The sequence below is a fragment of the Furipterus horrens genome, unplaced genomic scaffold, assembly GCF_987537825.1.
Source record: "Furipterus horrens unplaced genomic scaffold, mFurHor1.1.pri manual_scaffold_2, whole genome shotgun sequence".
Taxonomy (NCBI): Eukaryota; Metazoa; Chordata; class Mammalia; order Chiroptera; family Furipteridae; genus Furipterus; species Furipterus horrens.
Window position 1 is genome coordinate 182,237,291 of NW_028327172.1, and position 22,934 is coordinate 182,260,224.

The window sequence follows — 22,934 nt, forward strand, 5'->3', positions numbered from 1 at the left end:
AAATGCTACAATGAGGTACCACCTCACACCCAAAACAATGGTAACTATTAAAATAACAGAAGATAAATGTTAACAAAGATATTGAGAAGTTGAAACCCTTGCACACTCTTAGCAAGAATGTAAATTACTGCAGCTGCTATGAGAACAATATAGTGGTACCTCAAAAAATTAGAAATAAAATTTCCTTAGGATCCAGAAATTCCACTTCTGGTTATATATACAAAAGAATTGAAGGAAGGGACTCAAGCAGATATTTGGGCATTTGTGTTCATAACAGCATCATTAACAACAACCAAAAGTTGGACACAACCTGAGTGTTCATCGACAGATGAATAAACAAAATGCACTATACATGATTAAATATTATTCAGCCTTAAAAAAGGGAAGGAAATTCAGACACATGCAGCAACTCGGATAAACCTTGAAGATATTAGACTAAGTAAAGTGAGCCAGTCACCAGAAGACAAATATTGTATGATTTCACTTACCTATACGTATACACTACCTAGAGTAACCAGGGGCTAGGGAGCTGTGGGGAATAAGTAGTTGTTTAATGGGTACAAAGCTTCATCTTTGCAAGATAAAAAGAGTCCTGATGATTGACTGCACAACAATGCTAATGTACTTAATACTACTGTACTGTACACTAAAAAATGGTTAAGCTGGTAAATTTTATGTTATGTGTTTTACCACAATTAAAAATATATATGTGATTGTAAAAAAAAAAAAAAAAGTCCCTGGTAACTTTTTAATAGATCATGTGTACTGTTACACATTTAATGAAATGTATGTGTGCATACACAATACATACACACACAATGTATGAAGTGTAAAAAATGGGGCCAGTCAGGGAGAAATCTCTCCTTGGTTTATGGGAGGATCTGGTACATTTTTAAGGAAAGTCAAAGTTGAATTGATTCAGTATTGCTTTAATACGGGCTCTTTATCAGCATATTATTTGTCCATCAGGTAAATGGTTACTCACATAGTCCCAAACACCTGCATATTTAGAAACATGATACAGATTTGTTTCTCTCTCCCCTTGGGCTGATATGTAGACACAAACACATTTCAATTTTCTCTGCAAGGTTTTGCCAGACTATACTTGAAAAAATATACTCAGAGTACTTATATTATATATACTTGCCATAACCCTATTTATTTTAATAAAAATTTGTGAATCAAATGAAATTTCATTCATTGATAAAGTGGCATGTGTACATATGTTTTAGAGACATTAAAATATTTGGGAGGGTACTATACTTTCTAATTATGTAACATTGATTGTCTCAAGAAAAAGAAATTGGAAATGCTTGAATGGCATATATTATTCATGCTTTCATTATATACTTCTGCATTATTATGAGTATTAACCTTTTTAAAAAGCCATCACAATTAATAAAAAAATCTTTAAAAAATATCCTTTCATCAACACTATACTTCTTTTTTATAACAATGTCTATTTATTCTGGAGGATATTTTGTCTTTAACACTAATGCAGTCAACCCTCAACAAGATCTTTACAAATGGAAGCTTTACATAATTTTCATATTTTGAATTATTTCCCTGCAAACACATTGAATCTCATTCTATTATGGTGACCTTTGATAATGTATTAAATTTAAGACTCAAGAAAGCTCAAGTGTTCAAGTAATGCAGATGTTCCAAGAGTAATAACAATTGTTCTGGCCTTAATTTTAGCTGGATTAAAGGCTCTGGAAATCTAGTCGCTAATAATGATGATATTATTTTATATATCCGTAACATTTTAAACTTTTCAGAGTACTCATTTAGTTTTATTATATGCTTACAATGGCCCTTGAGGCTTCTGTCATCATCCACAACTCTGACAAAAATATCCGATAATAAGATGTTGGTTAACTTGCCAAAAGCCAAAGCTACTCTATAGAGGAGTTGGGAAGATACTCAGAGGTACTTGAATCTAACTCTAGCTTCCCTTTCTTGCTTCCATCATATTTCAAAATTACATTGATGGTCTTTTGGTTGGATACTTGTAGCAAAATTCAATTTGCAAGTCTTCCCTTGATATTCTCCCTGTCCCAGAAAAGTTGTTCTTTCTTCTGACAATGTGGCATATTGCCATTACAACAACCTTTAATAAATAAACACATCTATTCAATGTCAAACAAATTAGAAAGTACTTACTTAGGCTCAGTGAGCCAGATGAAATCAATAATCACCAGGGAGTTGCCACTGTAATTCATTAGAGCTGTTCACTGGGCCTCAGCAATCAGTTCAGAGGAGCAAAGTTTGAGTTCACTAGGGAGAGAAATTTAGGATCAAACATCTCAGCTCAAGTGAAAATAGTATATAATAATCTTTTCATTACATCCCTTTACACTTCAAAGTGCAGAATTTTTTTTCTCAATAATGGAAGAAATGGCTTCAGAATCACCCACTAATATTGAGAATGCAACTCAGCATTAAAAAAAAAAAAAATGATTGAAAGAAATAATGGCAATGATTTTGTGAAAAGCATTATGATATTCTGGTCTTTTTGCTCCCCCAAGTCCACATCATTTGTCACAACTTAGCGGCTGCTTACTGGTCTATTTCACTACTTATTATTTTCCGCTTCCTTTCTGGAAGTTTCCTTTATTCCTCCATGACTCATTTCTTGGTTATCTGTCTTCTCTATATCTCAATTTATTTTCCTAGTGATATTATTCTGTTTCACAACTTTAAATAACATTCAAATGGCCATGAATCCTGAACGTATAAGTCTATCCTAGATTGTTTGCTGAATTCCTGACTCAGATATGCAATTTGACAGGACAAATTGACAACTCTATTCGGTTGTCTAGAAACCATTTTAAACTCATGTCCAATACAGAATCCCTCATTCCCCTCCTACTCTTTCACACAGGGCCTCCTGCAGCTTCGTGAGCACCCCAGCCTGCCGCAGCCTTGGAGCCTTTGCTCTCGCTGCCACTCCCTCCCTCGCACCTGCAGTGTTCTTTCTACTTACTGACATCTAGATGGCTGCCTCCTTCAGATCCTTCAAGCCTTTGTTCAATTTCTACTTACTCAGTGACACTTTTTAAAATCACAGCTTGTCACTCCAGGCAACTCCACTTTTCTAGTTCCATTTTTCCCCATAGCTTCTAATCTATTACAACATTTATTTGATTATTCTAATTATTATTTGCTGTCTACCTTTCTCTGTTAGAATGTAAGCTCCATGAAGGGCAGGGTCATTGGTTCACTGTTGTACATGAATCTGACAGATAAGACACTCAGCAATACGTTAAAAATATTTGTTTCTAAAGAAATTTATCTCTCTAGAATGATACAATAATTGGTTGTTTCTCTATCTGTTCTATAAAACAGGCAATTAAGTCTACAAATTTCTACTTTTTCTACTATCTTTAAGAAATACTCACAGTTTTAAATTCAGAATATCTAGTAACCATGCCTCTTGGGCAGGGGCTTAACAAAAAAAGATATTTCTTGTCCTGAAAACAATGGGCTACCCTCAGTGGAACTAACATGGGAACCAAACTAATACAGCTTCATTAAAATGTAGCTCATATTAAATAATAGTGAAAGGATGTGTTTACATGTTCTGCACATGGGGAAATTTTGGAAAGTATTATTTGGGTTTAAGTTATATGGAATCCAAATGTTTTCATTACTATCTATTTTTTAGTATAGAAATTTAGCAATTGTCACTTAAAGAAATATCTTAAAAATAACTTCTCCTTCTTCCCAAATTAAAAAGAAGATATGTAAGAATCTCAACCTTACTTTTTTGAAGAAGTAATTAATATGCGTTAATTTGTATATGTCATCCTGCATTACTACACATTTTCCTTATGTACATTTTAGTAAGACTGATTTAAAATGTTTTACTATAACATTTAAACTATATTTTAAAATATAATTTTTAAATGTTAAAAGTATATTTATGATTTTTCATTTAAAATATTGTATTTTATTAGTTTGTAATGATTATTTGAAAATCTATGCTTATGATTACAATATAGGAAAATAGCATATAATAAAATTTGTTGAAATAAAACAACTCAAATTAAAGTGTTTTAGATTAGTTTACTCTCTCTATTAAACTAAATGCAGCCCTTAAAATTACTCTAAACTCATATATCAATACATTCACTAAGAGAAATCTGGTTCCAAGAAAATAAAAAGTTGAACTTTAGTCTTACTTTTCTCAAATTCTCACATTTAATTTTTCAGAATGCTCTAAATTAATGAGTCATTTTTATGACAAAATTCTGAAAGAAACATTAAAATGCTGAATGTATTGCCGACCTGGAAGAGAGCTGATATTGTGAAAAGAACTTTATACTTCCAATAATAAGTATTTCTCTCAACTGCTGAATTTTCAGTTCAATACCTTCTCAGGAAGATGTCAGAATGAAGCATTAAAGGTTGTTTGACTCCATCAGAATTGGAATAGAGTGGCAATCTTAAAGAGAAAGAAACCAGAGGAATCAATAAGGATTCACAGGATGGGCTCACAGAGCACAGAATGCAGCAGGTAGTTGTAGTATAGCACTTAGCACAGACTAGACATCTTTAACATATTGTTTTCACTTAGTGATTGCAAAAAACTAGTTATGATTCTTCTGAATGTAGAGGTGAGGAAAATGTGCCTTAAAAAACTTAAATGAGTCAAAAAAAAAATACAATTTTAATTTGTTAACCCAAGAGCAAAACCAAGATGTGACTAAACCAGCCACTCAAAGTGTGGTCCACAAGCAGGTGTCACCCAGGAGCTTATTGGAAATTCATCATGGTCTGAATCACAGTCTGTAGGAGCGGCACCCAGGAAAGGAACTGGTTTAACAGTTTTATAGGTGATTCTCATGTATACTACATTTTAGAAAGCACTGTTCTATACCACATTTGTGGCTTGGAATTGGGCTTCATTTATCAAACAATTACATGCCTTTGTACAAACTACTGAACTCTCTATAAATTATTACACCATCTATTAACAAGGTAAAAAAAAAATTATGCTTTTCTCATAGGACATTGGGAAGAAAATATTGTCTCTTGCAAAGCATTATAAAATATAAATATTGAAACATATCATTGTCAATCATAATTATTTTAATTATTTTATATCTCTATGTATGAAATATTCCTAAATCAAAACTCTTTAAAGAAGGAAGCTGAAACCAACCTGCTGCACTCTCATTATTTCATTTCCTTTGTCAAGAGTACTTAGCATTTGGTCTAGACCACATTAATAACTGACGGCTTTGTAAATATAATGATTGTACCATTTAGTGTCTGTTTTCTCATGTTTATAAACAGAAACAATAATTTCCTTGAGTCATTAAAATCAAAACTAGAACTGAATTGTTCTTTTATAGGAAGATAATATTTTTGGTTCTGAACAAAGCCTGCTTTTAAATAAAGGGCAGTGCTGAGTTATAATTGCATTCCATCATTCATATCTTAATTTAACAGCAGGTTTAAACCAGCTTTAGAGAATAAACATTATACATTCAGAAATAAGACCTATCAAAAGTAGAATAGCCTGTATTAACAGGAGTTTGTGCTTTGTTTCACAACGGCAAAATCACTCCCTACTTCTCTTTCAGTATAAAATGAGTTTGTGGGTAACTATGTGTGCATACATGTACATGAATAATGCAGAAACAAGTTATATTTTCAGAAACTTCCAAATAAGGATAATTCTGAAACAAGGATAGTTATACAAACTGAAGATTATGTACGAGGGGAAGGGAAGAACCAAAAAAACCTTCTGGAGGGTGGGCACCTTGTAGTACAGGCTTCCTCCACTAGGTCAGTGTCCTAGGAACCCATCTGGATCAGTGTACCAGCTGCTGTTGTTGTGAGAGTTTGTGTTTAGTTCCAGTGAATATTTTTTGAAGACTCTTTCAATGCATTCAATGACTTACAGATGCACCTGCCCACATCAGTTGGGTGTTCAGCAGTTTTTGACCGAAAATGGCATGACCCCCGTGTCTCACCCTCCCTGTTCAGCTGATCATGCCCCTAGCAACTTTTTATTTCATTGATGAAAAAAACTCCTCAAAGAAAAATGTTTTACTGTGCAAGAAGTGAAACAAAAAATGGCAGAAGCATGAAAACGCATCAAAATAGACTAATTCAAAACCTGTTTTGAATAGTGGGAACAAGTCTTGATAGGTGTATTGCATCAAATGGAGAATACTTTGAAGGTGACTGAAGTTTAAACATGTAAGAATAAATAAACAATTTTTATAAGTAAATTCTGTTTTTTGGGGGGGCCCTGTGTGAGAAATGCTCACAGTAAAAACCAGGACACAGGACTTGAGCAACAAAGAGAGGCGTTTATTCATGAGTCTGCAGAGTCAAGTGCACCCTCAGCCAGGAGAATGTGTGTGCCAAGTAGACAAAGAAAACTGGTTTTATAGTAATGAAATTAGCTTCCCCTCCCCTCCCCTTCTTCCCTGTTTCTCCATTACTGGTTACTCCGGAGTTACAATCTAACTGGATTATCTAAATGCCCCTTTTGTGATTTGTAAATATGCTAATGCTGTCAACTTCCTTCTCAGAGATCCTCTAATTACATTTGCCCTTGAGACCCTCTAATTACATTTGCCCTTAAGATCCTCTAATTACATTTGTCTTTTGTTACTAATGATTTTCTACTGGTTTGGGAGTCACTATTTCCTTGTTTCTTACATCTGCTTTTCTCAAATCCAGAATTTTATATTAATTACACACCCATTTCAACACTTCTCAAGGGAGTATATATGAAGATAAAGAAAATATACCAGTGCAGGCACACAGATTGCCTGCCCAGCCAAAAATAATCTAGAATCAAAATTTTAAACTTTCTGGGATTATATTGATTATAAATAGATCAAAACTATTATTTTTTTGTTTCTCTATGTGTGCACCTCTGCCTCCATCTTCTCCCCCCACCCCACCCCAACACACACAGATCTAGAGGATTTACCTACATTTTGAGGTCATACATTTGGATTTAGAAGTACTCTCATTATTATTGAGAGGAAGCGATTTACAATTGTTAAGAGCAGATTTTGGAACCAATAATCTTCTTTTGTAATCTCATTCCATTGCTTAAAAACTATGTTAACTTTGGGCAAGTTACTTAACCTCTTAGTAACTCAGTTTCCTGATATAAAATGAGGTTACCAATAGTACCTACCTTCAAGGATAAGATTCAAATAAATCAGCATTTGTAAATCTCTAAAAGAGTTACTAGTACCTAACAAATACAAAATGTGTTTTTCACATAAAGATAAATGAAATAAGTGTTATAAGAAAATGTCTATTCTTAGATTTATATTAATATATTGTATATGGTAAGGATGTCAATTAAATTAAAGTAACATTTCCCCCAGCATCCCATCTTTTTCATGTTCATCAGATCAATTTTAAAACAACTCTCCTCTAGCAACTTTGCAGTTAAATATTTCTAGAAGATATGCATTACAAATGTGAGAAGAAACAGCTGAATCAAGCAGTGTCAACTCAGTTTCCATTGCCCTCCAAAAGCATCTAATATTTTTTCTTAAAAGTGTACATTGTGTTGCAACAAGAAGACTCGCATGATGTAACACCGTAGTTAGTTTTTGTGATGTGATGTATTCATAAAAAAACATGTAAATTAGATAAAACAAAACAAAGAATCTGAAAACAACTGTGGCCTAAAGCAATAAAACCATCAATTGTTATTAAGTCAAAGATCTCTCCAGCTGAGTTTGTGTTGGGTGTACTTAGTGTTGTTTTGTATGTGAGTTTTGGGAGAATGAACGATGATTCTAAAAGCTTGTAATAAACAGCATTTGATAAATTTTGGGTAATAATAATGAAAATGTTACAATGGAGAAAAGAATGAGCAAGGACATGTGGAAAATATTGAGAGAATTCAAGGAATATAGGAAAAGAAACAGGCTAAATTAAAGTTATATATTCTAACACCATGTATACCATACATAGATTCATAACAATTTTGTTGATGAGCTTTATAGAAAATATAAACACAGTAGAATATTATTCCTGAAAGAAATTGAAGTTTGATGATTTAAAGTATTATACTGAAAAGTTAAGATGCATTTGTGATGAAGAGTTTATTACAAACTTTTCTGTAAAATATCTTAAAATGTGCAATTAAAATCTAAAATATCACTACATCTTGTCCTCCCAATTCTACATCAAGAAACCCAATTCAGTATACACACACACACACACACACACACACACACACACACATGTGTAACTATGTCTATTGGAGGTTATTTACATATGTAAAAATATAACAATTTAAATGAGCAATGACACAATAGTTATAAATTCTTCAGAATCCATAAAATAAAAGCAATTTGAAATCATGCTTTTAAATATTTGGATGACTTGATAAATGCATATAAATGCAATATTGAATGAAATGATCATCGTCGGCAGCCGTCCGTCTCGAGAGACGATGGTGTAGCTTCTTAAGAGTCTATCTGCACCGCCGAGAATGGTTGTGCAGTCCGACTCGGGAGTGACACGGTATCTGTCTCCTCCCGTGTTGAATCGACATCTTGCGATGACGCTGGAGTGTCCTCTCCAGTGAAGCTGAAGCTACAGAGCCTGGGCAAGGTGATATGGAGGGTCTGCTGTTGCCCATGCAGCAGACCCCCACTCTCTTCGCAGCTGAAGGGTCCAAGGGAAAGACGGAGTCAATACAGCTTGGCTTCAGGTGCGCCGCAGGAGTTGCCGGTGTTGACTACAACGTCAAACCGCCTTAGGGACTCCGGCTCCGGATTTTCTGTCAGGGTTTACTCCCTTAGCCTTTCCCCTGAAGAGGTATGCCGCAAGGCAGCGGAGGTTTTTTGGAGTCAGAGTTTTCCTTCTCTGATCCTCATTTGAATATATTTGTGTAAATATGTAATTCCAGAAAAGAGACTTTTTGCAGCTAGAACTGTGCCACTTACATAATTTTGAATAAATGAAGTTATGAAAAGAGATCAGGTAATGCATTATAAATACGACAACTGTGTTTTGAAGTCTAAATACTGTGGCATAAACCTATCCACACAACAAATTCTATAAGCTATAAAGCCTGATTCTAGAATCCACATCTTGTAAACTTTTTGATGAAAAAGTCACACAGGGACACAAATTAAGGAAATTTGGGATAAAAAGAAATGAATGAAATGATATATAATAACTAAGAATATAAAACTATAGTTGTAAATTTTTACTATAATGTTTCATATATGCTTATAAGCTGATGTACATATATGACTGAAAGTGAATAAGCCAAAATGTTCTCAGCAGTTATTACTAATAATTTTTAATTATCCATATTACCAGTTTTCTGATATTCAGATATTACTTCTGAATAATAAATGTTCAAAAACCAAAGTTATATTATTTAAACTGTAATTTAAATAAATTGTAAACCTGTTTATATGAATTTAGTTTAAGAAACATTTGGAAAATGTAGTTACTTCAAAAGTATATATTTATTAATTCAAAATATGACCAAGAATATTAAGATTATATTTGTTTCTGTTAAGACATTATGCTAGTTATATAATAATAAAATTTAGTTTTATAAACAAGGAAAATATTTCTTCAAAATAATTTGGGACAATTTTATTTCTCTCTCATTCATCTGTATGAACACCTCCTTGTTCTCTCTACCTCTTTTATTTTTCTATTCATTTTAAAAGAATGTTTGAAATTTTAAATTTAGTTCAAATAATAATTAATATATTCTCCAATCATTGAAAACTACTCTTAAGAAATTTGGGCTCTTGGTTGTTTCTATTTATCTTTTATAGTATGCAATACTTAGGGTTAGTATTTCTGAAGTTTTCAATGAGTTGGTTTTCCATATGCAGCAACACAATTGAATAAATAAGCATATGCATATCTTTAAAAAATGTAGTTGTAGTGGGGTTCTGTATTTGAATGGGACCACATATTTGAAAGAGATCATGAGTAGTGTGTTAATTACTTGCAAAATTCAGAATCACTGCCAAGTTTGTACACATCATGGGTAACCTCCTTATATTTATTGGGTTTTAGAAACAGTTCCCTAGAAGACCTAGTTACTATCTAGGAACAAAGAAAGAAAAAAATGTGCTTTTAGTCTTCTTTCTTAGGATGAGAATTTCCAAATTACATGTGCCTCCTCTGTTAAGAGAGAGGTTTTCATTGCAGAGAGAAAGGGTGGCCTTATATTTGAATATGATGCTTTCAAACTTAGTTCTCCTTCTTCTATTTATTCCTCTGGATGTTGCAAGGTAAAAATAAGTGAAGTGAAAGGTTTATACTGAGGCACTTACCTTTAAGTCTTTGAAATAAGATAAACTGGTATAAAAATAGGGATGAAAACATATTTAGAATACAAAAACAAAATTCTGGAGATGCACTAAATATGTATGATCTGGCAGGCAGAGCAGAAATATGAGATAAAAAGTGAAAACTGCTCAAGAGATAAGTTGGGTTCTTGAGCTTTAAAAACTCATTGTGCGTCAGCCTGTGAGCCAAGTGTTGCTGGTTCGATTCCCAGTCAGGGCACATGACTAGGTTGCACTTCAGTCCCCAGCTGGAGGTGTGAGTAAGAGGCAACTACACAGTGATATTTCTCTTCCTCTCTTTCTCCTTTCCCCTCTCTCTAAAAATAAAATAAACAAATTAATTAATTAATTTAAAAAAAACTGAGTGTGATAAAGTAAATGAGATATTGCATTTAGGTTGCTCCTCCTTCTCCCTTCTTTATTGAAGGAGATTAATCTCCCAAAGAGAACATTGCTAACACTTCAAGAAGCCAATTTGTGAACAATGTTCAAATGTCTGGGAATACACATTTATAATCTTAACAATCTAGTCACTCTAAACTTGGAGGAACCTGCCATTTATTTTCAAATATCAGAGGATGTCATACCTTGAGGAGAAAATTAACATCAAAATGGAAAAAAAAATGTAAAAAATTGAAGAAAGACCAGTAAAAAATATACGTGCTTCTGTTCCCCTGACCATAATATTTAGCTGGCGGGCACGAGGGCAAAATACTGTGGTTGGAAGATACAATAATGACTTTTTCATGCTCTTTATTATATACTTAATGATATGGAGAAGGCCTGATTCAAAGAAGATGAAAGTAGCAAGAAAGAAAATATCAAAGAATTATAAGTATGTTTCATATTTAAAGCATGTCTCACATACTGAAACCCATCTTCTCAAAATATAAAATTAAGATAATTAAAATTTACAGTCCTTTAAAACATATTATTAAGGTTATTACATTTTCATTTTCTCATCTGTAAACTGATAATAACAGTTATGATAGTTGCTATGAAGATTAATAAGAAAATTCATAGAAGTTGTAGGAGAGTTTCTTGTATGAAATAGTGCTTGTTAAAGGTCAGTTATAAGACTACCAATTCTTCAAACCAGAACACTATTGCCACTACTATCAATATTAATATAAATAATAAAATTTTATGTTGCATTTTATATTATTAATGCTCAGTTTTTATATATCTTATTACCCACACATTAAGGACATAAATGCAACACAGATGTTTTGAAAATATGTATTCTTGTTTTCCTTTAAATTGCCTATATATTTATCATAAAATTTGCCAAGAATGTTATCAAAAAGCTAAAAGTTAAAGAAATGCGTGAATTATTTTCATTGATTTAAAAAAAAAAAAAATACCTCTCTCAGTGAGCAAAAGTCCAAGATCAGACAGCTTCACTGGTGAATTCTACCACACATTCAAAAAAAAAATTAATAGCAATTCTCAAACTCTTCCAAAAAAATAGAAGAGGAAGGAATTCTTCCAAACTCATTTTATATGGACAGCATCACCCTGATACCAAAAACATACAAGGATACCACAAGAAAAGGAAACTGCAGGGCAATATTCCTGATGAACATAGATAAAAAAATTTCAAGAAGATATTAGCAAACCAAATTCAACAACACAGAATCATGCACCATGATCAAGTGGCGTTTATTCCAGGGATACAAACATATTATATGATTATCTCAATAGAGGCAGACAAAGCATTTGACAAAATTTGTCATTCACTTAGGATAAAAACTCTCAACAAATTGGATATAGAAAGAATGTGCCTCAACATAATAAAGGCCATCTATGCCAAGCCCCCAGCTAACATCATACATACTGAATGATGAAAAGGTAAAAGTGTTTTCTCTAAGATCAATGGTGTCCACTCTCATCACTTTTATTTAACATAGTATAGAAAGTTCTAGCAAGACCAATTAGAAAAAATACTAAAGGCGTACAAATTGAAAAACAAGTAAACCTGTCTCTGCTTGCTAATGAAATGATATTATATACATTTTTTAAAAAACCATAAAGACTCCATAAAAACTGTTAGAACTAATAAATTCAGTAAACTTGCAGGATAAAAAATCAACACACAAAAAACTGTTGCATTTCTATATACCAATAACTGTCAGGAAGAGAATTTTTAAAAGATACCCTTTACAACTACAGAATACACTACTTCTGAATGAATTTAAATATTTTCATTTATTTATTTAGTTAGTTTTAGAGAGCGGGGAAGGAAGGAGAAAGAGAGGGAGAGAAATATCCATGTGGGAGAGAAACATTGACTGTCTGTCTCTGACATGTGCCCCAACAGTGGACCAACCTGCAACCCAGGCAAGTGTTCTGACTGGGAATCAAACTGGCGAACTTTTGCTTTATGGATAATGCCCAACTGAGCCACACCAGCCAGGGATACCTCAGAATAAATTTAACAAAAGAGGTGAAAGGCTTGTAAATTGAAAGCAACAACACATTAATGAAAAAATATAAAAAGACACAAATAAACGGAATGATATATTATGCTAATAGACTGTTAAAATGTTCATACTACCCAAAGCAATATACAGATTTAATGTAATCCCTATCAAAATCTCAATGTCATTTTTAATAGAAATAGAAAAAAAATCTTAAAATTTGTATGGAACACAAAGAAACCCCGGTAATGCAAGGCAATCTTGAGAAAAAATAATAAATCTGGAGACATTATGCTTCCTGATTTCAAAATGCATTACAAACCATAGTAATTAAAACAGAAGGATATTTGCACAAAAAAAAAAAAAAAACAGACATATTGAGAGTGGAACAAAATAGGGAACACAGAAATAAACCCACCCACACAGGGTCATTTAATTTACAACAAAGGAAGCAATTATATAAACTGGGGAAACAATAGACTCTTCAATAAATGGTGTTGGAAAAACTCAAAAGTCACATGCAAAAAAATAAATAAAGCGAAACAAGACCACAATCTTACACAATAAACAAAATTAACTCAAAATGGATTAAAAACTTGAACATCAGCCCTGGCTGCTGTGACTCAGTGGATTGAGCGTCGGCCTGGGAGCCAAGTGTCGCTGGTTTGATTACCAATCAGGACACATGACTAGGTTGCACGTAAGGTCCCCAGTTGAGGGCACAAGTAAGAGGCAACCACACAGTGGTGTTTCTCTCCCTCTCTTTCTCCTTTCCCCTCTCTCTAAAAATAAATAAATAAATAAATAAATAAATAAACAAACAAATTATTAAAAAAAAAAAGACTTGAACATTAGACTTGAAATTATAAAATTTCTAGAAGAAAGCATAGATAATAAGCTCCTTTACATGAGGCTTGGTGATGATTTTTTAAATCTGGCACCAAAAACAAAACCAACAAAAGCAAAAATAAATAAGTGGGACTACATCATACTAGAAAGCTTCTGCAAAGCAAAGGAGATCATACACAAAATGAAAAGACAAGGTACTCAATGGAATAAAATATTTGCAAATCATATCTCTGATAAGAAAATAATATTCTAAATATATAAAGAACCCACACAACTCAATAGCAAAAATAGGCATTTTTGCATAGAACACTTACAGGTGGTTGACAAGTAGGTAAAAAGATTCTTAACATCATTAACCACCACAGAAATGTCTTGAAAACCATCTTACGCCTGTTAGAATAACTATTATCTAAGATAATAAATAATAGTGTTGAGAAGAACATAGAGAAAAATAAACTATTGTGTACTGTTGGATGGAATATAAATTGGTGTAGCCATTATGGAAAATGGTATGGAAGTCCCTGAAAACATTAAAAATAGAACTACCGTACAATCCAACAATACTACTTCTGGGTATTTATCCAAAGGGGGGAAAAAAAAAAACACTAAAAAAAGATAAACACACCCCTATTTTCATTACAGCATTGTTTACAATAGCCAGGATATGAAAACAACCTAAATATTTATAGATAGATGAATGAATCAGGGACTTGTGGTACATATACCCAATGGAATATTATTCAGCCATAAAAAGGACAAAATCTTGCCATTTGTGACAACATGATGGGACCTTGAGGATATTAAAAGTCAGACAGAGAAAGACAAATACCATATCACCTCTCTTACATGTGGAATCTTAAATAAACAAACAAACCCAACTCACACATAAAAAGAACAGATTGGTAGTTGATGGGGGGTGGGGGGGAGAAATGGGTGAAGTGGGTCAAAAGGCAAAATGAAAAAAAATAAGTAAATACAATGCATTACTAAGCAGCAACATCAACAAAGAAGCAATTGTTTTTCAGGTGCACACACCTAAAAGCAGGATAAAAGTTAACAAATTATCAATTGCAGCTCAAGTTATTTTTCTCTTTAACTATAACATTACAAGAAAACTTGCATTGAAATACAAACCATATTTTTCAAAATTTCCATGCTCAACTTTTCACTGTAGCAAACAGCTTATGGGGACTCATTTTCTGCATTTGCACCTGGGAGTGAAGTATTTCTCTCCAAGACCAACCCTGAGACAAGTGAGGCCATTGAAACTGTATTCCTGGTGGACCACATCTGTGTACAGAAAGCCCCAGAGTGACTCAAGTTCAACTGGAAAAGTAAACCTCAGATAGAAAGTAAATCTGACCTCAGGATAACCACTCTCAGGCAAACAAGTAAAATATAAAGTAGGTTTGCAGTCTCATGGTGAGGCCACTAGTTTTATACTCATGAACACTATGTAACTATGTCAATAAATTCCCATTCCCCGAGGCCTCCCAAATCCTTGGGGTTTAAGCTGGTAGTGAGGCAAAACGAGTCAATATTATTGCAGTGGGCCCTGACTGAGGGACAGGGCTGCCTTTAATTAAAACAATAATAATAGAACACCCTCAGAAATAATTTGGTAAAATACTTTTCTAACAATTTTGTATTGGCTTATATAAAGACAGTAAGTATTTTTTGAAAAAAGATTTACCTGTTTTATGAAAGGTTTATTTGAGTGGGAAAATAGTTAAAAGCCTGAACACAAGGTCTGTTGGTGACATTTTAACATAAGCCACAAAGTGTTTGAGTTAATACTCCCACTGACCTTCCTGTATAGTTTAATTAGAGCATTCATTCTATGTAAGGCTATTGTATGTATGTGTTATTCATATTTTGGTGATCTGATGAAAGAAATGATGGTACACATTAGAAGAGTAAAACTCCCTATTTTTTAATATCCTCAGGTTAATAAATAGAGTTAGCTTAAGCAAAAAATAGAGGAATTAGTGAGAGAATAGAAAAAAACAACAACAACCAATCGTTACTTCCAAGCTATTGGACCAGAAACTAAAAATCCAAGATGAATTTCTTCTCTTTTAATCTTCTCTGCTTTCTCTAATATCCACCCCAGTTTTCAGTACTACAGACCACACCATTCCCTCTCACATACACGAGGATGGGCACCCCACAGTTCCTGAGTGTACAATTTATAATTCCAGCTCATACAGAGAGACTCAACAGTGTCTGTGAAATCCAATCCAGAATATGATTGCCCCAGCATGAAATGGCAGTTTATCTCTTGTCTGATTAATTTTGATCAAAACGACAGTGTCACATAGTACAACAGTAGCACTTAATCCCTGGGAGTTAGAGAGGCAATTCTCGGGAATAATAGGTCATTTTGAAATGGAAAAATACCCTCAAATGTATCTGTATCATCTAATATTATTCTCAGAAATGCCTCCACCAGCTACTTTCCAGAAACTCCTGTTCATGCCACATGGATTTCAATGTAATACTCTATTCAAAATGTGCCCTTGACCACACTGCACACAATGATCTCACTGTGCCCCACAGTCCAGTAACTGTTGGAAATCCTTTGCCATTCTTCATGAGTTATTTTGAAAAAAGGCAAATTAAAAACATTAAATTTACTTGTTGGTAGCTCTGTATTGCCATTTGTTAAGGGTGGTTTATAGATGCTGATTAATGATGCTGTTCATCTTTCACAGACAGGATTCCAGTTATGCTTAAAGCATCACAAAAGAGCCAAGGATTTGGTTTGCCTAGAAAGTCAGTTCGATGTGAAACATAAAAGCAGTCAGATTAGTGGTATGCTGTTATAAAGAGAGACCGACACATGCTAAACTGCTACCAAAATTAGCTGATTATTTGGCTGAATTCTTGTAAACAATGAGTTGGACTGATGTAGAGACAACTATAGAGTTAGAATAGGGCATGTCTGAGTTAAAATTCTAAAGTGTCCATCGCAATGATCCCACTTTGGCTTTTGTGATTCTATGTGCACTTTTTTTAAAAGCCTTTCCACTTGTTTTTTCCATTGTTGTCATTTTACCTCACCAGTAATAACAAGAAGTGGAATTAAATCAGGTAGTCTGATGACTTGGGTCTTACTGTATTCCCACAGTAAGTAAACTTGATCATGAGTTGCACATATTTGCTTCCCTCTCAAATGGAAAATATGGACAATTGAACAAGATAATCTCAAATATACTTAAAGATACCAATATCTGAGAAAATTTCAAATACTACTTAGAGTTTTAGACTAATAGTTAAGTGCAGCATTCTGCTTTTGATAAGAATGAAGTTTAGGATTTCTCTGAGAACTGGGGCATTAAATTGTTAATGTGGTTTTTACTTCAGTACTGATGAATATACATATTGAAATGTTTAAAATCACACCTAAAGGTTCAAATTATATTAGTGATGAAACCTTTATAAGAAAATATCACTAGATCTCAAAGAAATAGTATCCAAAATGCTCACTTAACTAGGTGGGGTTTACTTTTTTTAATACTTGTGTTTCAGGTTTCAGAGAACATTGGAGAAGGAAAAAGGCAACATTTGGTCATAAAAGACAAGCTATCTGGTAAACTACTGGACTCATTATTTCACTCAATACAATAGCATCCTTGGCTCTAAGTACATAAGTATAGAGAAGTTAGAGAGGCTTTATGTGATTCTGTAAAGAAGTCTTTCAATGTGATTCATTTTCATTATTTCTAAATTTACCTCTGACAAATAAGAGAGCAGCACCAAAGCAGATTAAAACGGTTAATGGGATACGGCTGCCATGTAGCTAGAACTCCATCTCTCAGGAAAAGAGCCTATATCCTATCAGGCACTCCTACATCTCTTTTTAGTTTGTGTTAGTTATAGTACTTCTCCTGTCATCACTATATTATGCAATTGCCTTAGGGAACTTTAAAGCAGTGATATTTTCATGTGAAGGGGAGAACGTTCCAAACCTCAGAGCCCTGGAAAAGATGCTTCAATGTTATCTGATAAAACCTACCCTACTTCTGTCAAAGCAGAAGACACTCAAATCACTTCTGACAACATTGTAGCAATTCCAAAGACCTTCAGAAAGGAGATTTTGTAGGATTTATCTCCTCTCAATATCATCCCGACTTCTATCTGCCATTTGTAATGTTCCCTAACTCATGATTTCTCTATATTTCTACCAGCAGTATCATAACTATAACTGGGAAATCTGTAATACTCTACCACAGCTGTCTCTCTCTCATACCCTAAGCACTTCAAGATCAGATGGTAGAGATGGTGTCTTTGCTGCTTCCAGGGCTTTTATAAGCAGTGGCTCTCCCACCTTGACAGATCCCAATCCTCTGACTTAATCATATCTGTCTACACAGCTCCTCCTTCTACTTGTTGCAGTAGTCTTGTAATTTTCCTGGTTTTAGTCATTAATCAATGAACACTTCTAAGTCTATTATTTCCAACCTAACTCTTGTCATAATTTTAACATATGAATGCCTAAGAAAATGATCTTTCCAAAGAATACTAGCAAATCAGTCTCTATATTACCACCAATATAGCCTTATCATCCAATATTTATTTCTTTGTCAACTAATCTTATATTCTTCCCATGATTAAAACTATTTCATCTCCAAAACTGGTCACTTAAACATACCACGGTCTCTGCCCTCTTCATTTTTCTGATCTTAGGCATCACACAGACTATCAATATATACTGTAAAATTAGTGCCATTTTTCCTTAATTACTCCATATTCAGTTTTAATTTCAAGCAAGAAACAAAAACAAAATATCTTTTTTTTCACTGTCTTGAAAACCCCAAGATATATCTGCAGCACTGCTTTCCTATTGCAACCCATGGCAAATTTACATCCACAGTGAACCCAATCAGAAGTTTTGTTCATGACTACAATAGGTAGCTGGATATTTCCCAAATCTAAGAAGTTGACAGTTATTTGTGGCTCTCAGCCTTATAAGGGATTTTGCTATTTCTCAGAGATCACAACGTCTCCTCAGTAATTTAGCTCTCCTTAAACCTCTGACCTCCTTATATCTCTTTACACTCAGAATATTACATTTTCTCTGCTGCACTGATAAAAATAAAAGTTTCTATCAGATGCATACTCTGTCAATTTTCTCCCTCCAATAAACAATTATAAGCACTATAAATAATTTCCTCTTGTCCTGATGCTATCATGTGAGAAAAAAGACCTTTTCTCACTGAAAGTTCATCTCTACCTCAGCTGTGGTCCCATGTTCTCATGAAACTCCTAGGACTCTTGCTGTTACTTTTTCTATCTATCTGAGATTACTTTAGTCCACTAGATACTTCTGATTAAGATTTAGATATGTTTTTGATAGTAGTTCTTATAATGTAAGTCTATAATCAAGCAGTGCTTTTACACATGTCAGTGCTTTGGTTGTAAACCTAGAGATTCTGGCTAATTGGCCATTGGTAGGTCCTGAAGATATCTATATCTATATATATCTATATCTATATCCATATACATAATCTATATCTATATACATATATGTGCATAATATATCCAAATCATTTTAATGTATAGGATTTAAAAACACTTGTTCTAGTTCTTCACATAGTTAAAATGATTCCTCCCAGTGCCACCTATCACCTCTAGATACCATTGTATTACTTTATTTTTCTTCACAGTAAAATATTTCAAAAAGTAATTTATACCAATATTCTAAATACCCTTTTTTGTCATTGATTTATCAACATTTTTCACAAAATCTTTCTTTGCCAAGCACAAAATGGCTGTCATGTAACTAAACCAATGGCTGCTATGTAACTGAATCCAATCCAATTCAGTCCTTATTTTACTTAACATCTCAGCATTTAACACATGTGACCATTTGGTATTTTTGCAACACTACTTTCTCTTAATTTCTCCCTCTTTTAGTCTGATCTACCATCCTGGAAATAAATTCAAAAAATCTTTCATCACTGTTTCTCTTATATACAATTTTTACATATTGAAACTCAATTTATTGAAATTCTTGTAGTATAAAAATTATTAATCTTTGAAACAATAAACTTAGTATACAATGTTTGCAAAGTCTGGACCGAACAACATGAACCTCAATCAAAACAGGCTAGATATGACTAAAGACTAAAGAAAAATTTAAAATCTATAGATTAAAATAGGAGAAACATTTCTCTTTTATACTTCATGATCATAATCAGGTGTCAGCAAGGAAAGAATCTCTGCTGACAGTAGCCATTCAAGAATCAGGCTGACAGATCAGCTATCACATCAAATGTTGCCTATCACTGAGCCAAGGAAAAACTGTCCCAGGTCTGAAGTAAATACATCATTTCAGTCTATCATTTGTTGGCCAGAATAAGTCACATTTCCCATAACAAACAACAAACAGGCCACAAGACAATTCCACCACAGGCCTGAAAATTGGAGAACAGCAGTGAATAGGACTGGAAACTGCCACCTGAACAAGGAGACTCTTGCCATCTATGAACAAAGCTGCTAAATACAATTTTGGAGAGATTCCCAGTATTGTATATATGATATGAAATAAGCACCCTGAAAAAGTGACAAAACTAAGTGGTGATAAGGTTATAAAGCAACAAGAACTATCATTCATTGCAAGGCTATGGAATATTATTCAGTTCTAGAAAAAGAAAGAAGAACAAGAAGGAATAAGAAAAAGAAGAGAAAGAAGGAGGAGGAGAAAAAGGAGGGGAAGGAGAGGGGAAAGACGACAGGGAGAAGGAGGAGAAAAGAATGAGCTATCAAGCCATGAGAGGACATGGATGAAACTTAAGTGAATATTAGTAACTGAAAGAAGCCCATCTGAAAAGTATACATACTGTGTGATTCCAACTATGTGACATTCTAGAAAAGTTAAAACTATGGAGATAGTAAAAAGATCAATGGTTGCCAGGGGTCAACAGTATGAGAAGAATGAACAGATATAACACCAAGAATTTTAAAACAGTGAACATACTCTGTGGGATAACATAATGATGGATACATGTCGGTATTCATTTGTCCAAACCCACTGAATATACAACACCAACAGTGAAACTCAATATAAACGATGATTATATTGAGGTGATTATGATGTGTGAATGTACAATTCACCAGCTGTAACAAAAGTGCCCCTCTGGTTGGAGATGTTGATAATAAGATAATGCATATATGAGACAGGACATATGAAAATCTTTGCACCTTACCCTCAATTTTTCTATGAACCTCAAAGCACTCTAAGAAAATCAAATCATAATAAAATTGTTGTAAATGTTCTTTCTAGAACTGTCCTCAGGTGAAACTTTTATTATCACACATGAAATAAATGCAAAAATGTGTATTATATAGAATTATTCCAGTTTTTCTGATAATACTACATTTTAAATCACCCTAAAAGAATAAATATTTACAAATTAAATAGAAATATACCCTCAACTTGGCAGTCTGTCACACATGAAATAAACATTTTAAGTAGACAAGAAGATAATAGTTATTGAAGCAAAAATGAATGTAACATCATCTATACAACTAAAAATGACAGGCACTTAGCTATTTCACAATTTTTTTTCTTACTCATCACCTCTGAAGAAACTTGCATGGCATATGTGCTGTAAACAAAGCTAAGTAAAGATGATTTTGTCAATTTTAACATTATGAAATGAAACTTATTTTTATTTAAATAACTTTGATTAATGTAAATATTTATTTTCATGCAATTTTCAGGGGTTCTGTATCTTGGCTCCAGAAATAGCCTAAGCTTTTTTTCCCCCTCTGTATCTTATTGCTTGTCTCAAAAAAATATTTCAAAATTCTGGCTGCCATGACACAGACAAAGGGATTTCTTATAGGATGTCCATCCTAATTAAAGGAAAATAAAAATAGTATTTTAAAGTCTTATAATTGCCATTTTGGAGTTCATCATTTCATTAAAGTTATCTGCTTTACTTGTAAAATGATTTTATGTTTATTTCAGAAAGAAAAAGAATATCATGGTAGGAGGAGGCCACTGTCATAATTCACCATTGGTACACATGCTTATGTATTTCAAAAACCTAGGAGTTTCAAAGACAGCAATTTGAAAAATAGAAAAAAAAATTTTAGTTTTTTATTCTTAAAAATAGAAAAACATCTCCTTAGTATGTTTCTTTTGTATTATTGTCTTTTCTGAGGGAAAAACAAAGTAATCTCTTTTAATCTAAAAATTTACCTCTATTTGAATAGTAAACCTTCTTGTCTTACAACGCCTTATGAAAACCCTATAAATCATCACTTTTACTTTTAGCTGTATCTTCTCTCTGATACTAAGTACACAAGAAATCATTATAAAGTTAAATTAGGTTCCCTAGTAGGTGAAGATGATGATGAAGAAGGTGAACAATAAATTGAATAACAGTCAAGCGCTATAGACAAGCACCATGACTCTGTGCCGCTTCCACCAAATATGGGATATTGGTAAGAGTTTAAATATCTGCTTTCCTGGATCTCATTAAAACTTCTCAGATTGTCTTTTGGCTTTTTTTTTCTTTTGCTTATACCTTGATGAAAAACAAAGTCTGAAACTACTTATCTAATAGTCTTACATTTGTTTCCTATGACTATGTGTATTCTGCTGACTATACATACAAAGTACTAGAAAAAATCAATACTCACATTTGTCTGAAAAGTATGAGCAATGTCTGACAAGTCATGCGATTCACTTTACAAAATGAAAAAACAGACATTTTGGTAAGTGAAATGATTATCTCCCAATCCTTTCTGATATCAAAGCTGTGAGTTGCCAGACTTCATCTTGGATGGAACTCAGTTGTTCAGAAAAAAATCTCTCTTAATGAGGAATGCCTGGGATTATGACAAATGATCATTATCCTTCCTTCTTTGCACAAAAAAAAAAAAAAAAAAAAAAAAAAAAAAGTCCTTGACATGATGAAGTGTTCTGATCGATTCCAGCCTGTCTTTTGTTGTCAAAAAATCTATTAACCTATGGGGAACTCTGGCCTTAAAGTCCAAAGATTCAGTATTGCTGATTGAGTAAAATCCATACTTTCTGTTTGGCAGGGGTTTTTTTTTAATAAAGGGAAATAAAATACCTGTAATTTTTTTCCATGTCACCAATAGCATGATTTTTCTTCCACTTTGATTAGTTATCCTAAGGTGAAAGGATAGCTCAAAGTGCTCTGATTGGACCTTTTCTATAACTGAGCTACTTCTAGAATATTACACTTGTGGTACATTGCAGCTCAAGCTAATGCTTCTCTTTCTTTGGCAGTATTTCAAATATTTATCTAAGGAAAAAATATAAAAGATTTTCTCCACACTCCTTGATGGTGTCAGTCTT